Source organism: Chenopodium album, chromosome 6, assembly GCF_948465745.1.
Source record: "Chenopodium album chromosome 6, dcCheAlbu1.1, whole genome shotgun sequence".
Lineage (NCBI taxonomy): Eukaryota > Viridiplantae > Streptophyta > Magnoliopsida > Caryophyllales > Amaranthaceae > Chenopodium > Chenopodium album.
Genome location: NC_137839.1, coordinates 54,161,323 through 54,167,377, shown reverse-complemented (window position 1 = coordinate 54,167,377; position 6,055 = coordinate 54,161,323).

The window sequence follows — 6,055 nt, the reverse complement described above, 5'->3', positions numbered from 1 at the left end:
ACAAATGAGAAGGAGGTTGAGCATATAGCTCTTAATGAACCCATATCCATATCTTTGGAGGTGTGTTGTATCTCACACTTGATGGAGTTCACCTACTTAGGTGTGGAAGTGTGGTCGCTTCCTATGAGTATTTCGTGGGCTTATACTCTAGAGCACCTATGAGCATCCAGGCTAGACGTATGGCCAGTATAATGCGTCATCTTTATTCGCGGAATTTCATAATATTATACATGTTCAATTGTGTGGCTCAAAGTGACGGGTCCCTAACTCCCTATTGAGTTCAAGACGAAAGTCACTTGGTAGGTGAGGGATCATAGCTTGATGTCCACTATGTGTTAATTCAAGTCGCGAGACATTGACACTTATGCAATTGTTTTGTTTTGCCCAGAATTCATCTTTTCCTTCCCTTCTTTTTCATATCTTCGAACCTGTGGGGGATTGTTGGAAGTTCTTGATATAAAATAAGAGAGTTGGGGAAAAACAAGAGAGAGAGAGAAAAAACAAATAAAAGGGGAAAATCCTACATTGGTTGTGGAAAAAGGTTTTTCCTTGTTTTTATATTGTAGTGTCTTAGCACTACTTAGTTGAGTGAGTGGGAGGTAAGTGTTACTCCACTCTTACACACGCGCGCCGGGTCGGGCTTGGGCCTCGGGACTTGGGCCTTGGGGAATGCAATGCGCGGGCGTGGATCCTTGATATCTTTTTGGAGAAATTTTATTTCCTTTTCTTTGTCAAACAGAATATTATTTTTTGTCTGTTGGGATTATTCTTTTCTGACTGTTGGGATTACGGAATTAAATCAGTCATGAATCCCTTGATTGTAGCTAACTAATTAATTCCTTGTTGCTTCCGTTGTTGACTGGCTGAATGAATCTGGTCGTTTTCTAATTAGCCAGATTCGTCCCTCGTTTTATGCTTTTGGTCTCCCTTCTATTGCCTATATATACTCGTTGCTTTTCACAATCAAGAACACAACAACACAATCAGTCTTCTCTCTTCTCTAAAATTATCTAAACACGAGTTCTTTCTGTTTTGTTTTCTGGGCAAGTATTCTGAGTTCCAGTCGGGTTTGTGAATGCACATAAACTCCGGCGCCGTGCTTATCCTGGAGGGCGACCACTTCTAGTCTACTGCACCGGGAGGTAGCGCGGAATCGTCTTTTAGGTCAGTGGTTCTCCACAACGCGGCTATTGTCACTTTGGTTCACGCATCAAGAGATAAGTAATTTCTTTTTTATTGCTTAGTAGTATAACAAGATCCTCTTGTTACGTGTCGTCCAAAGAGCCCAAAGTGTCGCAAAAAAACACTGGGCTGACTTCCACGCATTCCATCCCGGCTATAAAACAACAGGATATATGTTTGAATCCATTCCTAAAAGGAAGTAGATCCAGTTGGTTTTTTACAGTTGGATAAACTGTAGTTTTCCCAAGCATGCCAAGCAATAAAACAGTCTAGAAACAGGTGACGAGTTTAATTGTGCTATAATGTGTATATTCTAATGTATACATGATATAAACGCTAATATGATTACTCTAATACATTATAACTTTATAAGTGTTTTTTATGTGTAAAGTTTATGTTAGGAAAATAGTAATCTTTGTTGGGACATTTTTGCAATGGCTACAATAAAATTGTAGCCATTATAAAAACGAAATCTAAACCGTTGATTAATATTATGTAAAGAAGGGCCATTGATTTAAGTTGACCAAGAAAAATACCCAATTTTTTTTCCTTTTTTTTTCCTTATTCCTCTAAACGGTAGCTTCTAATCTTCCATTGATGATAATCTCCAAAGTATGAATAGCTTTCCTATGAAATATTAAATTTGATCCTATCCAATTATCCATGAATCAACCAAAAGGAAGATATTGCAATTAAATACCTTTCCTATGCTAAAGATTTCGACGATTTTGCATTTATGGTGGAAACTAGCTGCCTAATTCACGACTCAATAAAAAAAGATACCTAATTTATGAGATTTATGGGGAGAATTTGATAGAAGAGCAGGGTGTTGAGAGGAGAGAGAATCACTTAAAAAGAAATCCATAAATTAATGCAAGAGTAAATTGATTCTATCCAATTATATATCCATGAACTTCGTATTAAACTATCCACTGAATAAAATTATATTCCTTTTTTTAAAATTTGTTGGCAGTTTTCCATTGATTGTTTGTTATACTTTAGGCAAATTAGTTAAAAAAAAAAACCTTTTAAATGCATCATTTTGCAAAATAAACCATTTAAAAACTTTATTGTAAACGAAAACCCGACGTTATTTTTTTTTTTTTTCCTAAAAAAAAAACCCAATCCCACTAATTCACATAATTAACAACTAATTCATCTAAATGACTATAACCTTTACTTAACTATATACTATAATTAATAAATTTTTTTTAAAAAAAAAACCACCACCCCCACCACGGGTCCATTCACCCCTCTCCTTTCTCCCTTCCCCTGGCAGCAGCCCCTCCCCCATCTGAGCCACCAACATGAACCACTTACCGTCGGCGACCCATCTCCACCGCCAGCCACTCCCTCACTTTCCCTTACTCCATCGCCAAATCAGAGGCACTAGCATCGATCATCTGCTTTAAAAGAACATCACAAGGCTCGAATGTATCATCAACATCAATATTATTCCCCATTTTCAACATCTTTTCCTCATTTTCCCTCAACCACCCTTCCAATTGCAATTGCATTTCTCAACACCAATTGCAATTGCTGTTCTAGCCCTTCCGTCTCTTCCAACATCTCTTTCAACCCCTTATTAACCTGCTCCCCCCGCTGTCTCAAATTCACTTGGGCACTAAATAAACCTTCCATTTACGGCGATGGCGAGAATACCCTCGGACCCGCCATCGAAGGATGCCCAACAGACCCAGAACCCATCAAACCCGAATACCTAGAATTCGGCAAAACCCTAGAATCCCCATGACTATGCCTATGATTCTGATTTCTGATTAGTACTCGATAAAGGGAAGAGGTCGGAAGGAAGTGGAGGTGGGTCGCCGACGGTGGGGGGTTTAAGGCGGCGACTCAGTTTAGGGAAAGGGTTGCTGCCAAAGAAGGGGGAAAGGGAGAGGGGGTGGCTAGCTGGTGGTGAGGGTGGTGGTTTGTTTTTTCAAAAAAAATTTATTAGTTAATTTAATTATCAAATAGTTAAATGAGATTTATAGAGTAATTAGTAGAAATTAGTAGTTAATTAAGTGAATTAGTGAGACTAGGTTGTTTTAAACAAAAAAAAATTTAACTTCGGGTTTTCTTTTACGATAAACCTTTTAAAAAAAATTTTTCCACAAAATGATGTATTTAAAAGGTTTTTTTTTTTAACAAATTTGCCTATACTTTGATCCAATCCATGTTAATTGTTCCTCATATTGTTATTCTATGGAGATTAAGATGGTGGTTGAATACTTAGAAGTTCATCAATGGTAGAAACATGTAGTTTTTTTACAGTTTTTTTTTTCAAGATAAAGTAGTTAAGTAGTTTTTATAATATTTATAACCAGATGTAAGCCCGTGCGATGCACGATTCTAGTAATCATTTTATTTAATTTAAAATTGTTTATATTTATGAAGATCATTAAATAAATATATGGATAAAATTCCTAATATCATAAAATAATATTTTAATTTTAACACTAAAGTTATATTTTGTTGTTTTATTAATTTTATGTGACGATTGAATTTGAAATCCCAAACCTTATTCACCAGTTGTGCTTATGTGACAATTTAAATTTTTAATTAAAAAAAATGACAAAATCTCGTTTTTTTTATTTATCAAAATAAGTCTTTTGCTTATGCGTTTATTTAATATACTCACTCTATTTAAAATGTTAGTCTCATTTATAATCTTTTAAATATAATATATTGTGGGAAATTAGTCATATGAGATTTAGTTTTATTCGTCTCGATGAGTACATTATTAAAATCAAACTTTTACAATTTTTTCTAGGGAGAGATTAAAGATATTTGCAATTAAAAATTTGCATCCATATATGTAAAAAAGATAATTATTACTTAGTTTTTTTTATTTTTATTTATAGAGAAGATAATTATTGGTTTTTAAAAGTAATTTAAATTTTAATTATTCTCTATTCGTTGTCTTTACGTATGTGTCAAAATTCTTAATCCTTATTTGTCACTTTTGCTTAGGCGGCGGGTAAATTTTTTTAATTCTAAAATAAATTTTTAATTTTTAATTTTCATTGGACAATATATATATATATATATATATATATATATATATATATATATATATATATATATATATATATATATATATATATATATATATATATATATATATATATATATATATATATATATATATATAATGAGAACCAAAGCTAAAATAAAAACTAGAAACTAATCTAGGCCCTTTGATCATGTTAATCCGACGGTTCACATGCTTCATGTGTCATTAATGGCATTTTCGTAATATTTGAATGGTACAAACAGTGACGGAGCCACTATAGGTCCTGGTAGGGCACGTGCCCTACCAGATTTTTTTTTCTTAAAAAAAGAAGTTACTAAAAATGTATTTTAAAAAAAACACAAAGTGCAATATGTTGACTAAACTTCCAGTAGCCTAGTGGTTAGAAACTTGTAACATAGAACATTACTTTGCTTACCCAAGGTCACAGGTTCTAATCCCTTGCCCAACATTTATTTTTTTCCCTTTTTTATATTTTTTATTTTCTTAGTGTCCTTATTTTTTATCCTCTCCTTATTCATTCTGACATTTATTTTTTTCCCTTTTTTTTTTAAGTTTTTATTTTCTTATTGTCCTTTTTTATTTATCCTCTCCTTATTCATTCTATGCTTAATGTCTTTATTAATTTATTTATTTTTGGCTAATGTCCTATTGCGGTACATAGATGTGTCTTGAATTTTTTTTTTGTGGTACGTAGATGTGTCTATTTTTTTTTTCTGGCTTATTGTCCTATTGTAGTACGTAGATGTAAGGGTGAGCAAACCGGGTACTCGGTCAAAATTTTAGGACCCAGACTTGGAATTGGTTGGAACCAGGTCCTAAAATTCGGATCCGGAATTAGAATTGGTTCAACCAGGTCCTAAAATTTAGGAATTGGTATTGGAACCACCGGGTACCGGTTCCGGTTCCGGGTACCCACTTATGTATGTAATTGCTTAAATATAATACAAATTATAATTCTTATTTTAGTTAGGTTCATTTTTAGCGTTTAATACTTATATTTATATCTGCATTAAGCTATTTGTATTTATGTTAGGTATTAATAATACATTGATAATTTACAAATTAAATACATTCAACATATTTTTAATATTTAAAATTTATTTATTTAAGCATATATTAGGTAACCGGGTATCCAACCGGTTCCGGTTCCAAAAAGTTGAGAATTGAAATTGGAATTGGTTATAGCCAGGTCCTTAATTTATTACCCGGAATTGGAATCACCGGGTCCAATTCCGGTTCCAGACCCGTCGGTTCCTAACTGGTTCTGGATCCAATTCCGGGTACCCGGAATTTTTGCTCACCCCTACGTAGATGTGTCTTGAATTATTTTTTTTTTTAATTTAAGAGCATGATAAAAGTGTTATATTAGGAGGTGCCCTACCATTGTTAAAATCCTGGCTCCGCCGCTGGTTACAAATTTATTCCCAGTTTTATTTCTAAAAAGTAAATGAAAAGTTAGTAAAAGTAAATGAAATCAGTCATAAAGTAAATGAAATTGTCTCTAAAGTTAAAAAAACTGTAAAAAAAGTTTGAAATTCCTCGAAATTACGAAAATGCCATTAATGAAAGCGGGTGAGATGTGAGCCGTTAGATGGAGCACGATTGAAGGCTGAGATTGGTTCCTAGTTCCTATTATTCACCTTGGTTCTCACATGATCTCAATTATTAATATTAAACATTTAAGATTAAAATTGGTTACAACGACTACATTTTTTATGTAGCCATTGAATAGTCTTCCATCTTTGTTGAATATATGGGTAACTTGTAGGATAACTTTAACCCGTTTTATAGTAATTTAATGAAAGTCCGACCTAAATAAATTAGAATTTGTGGTCG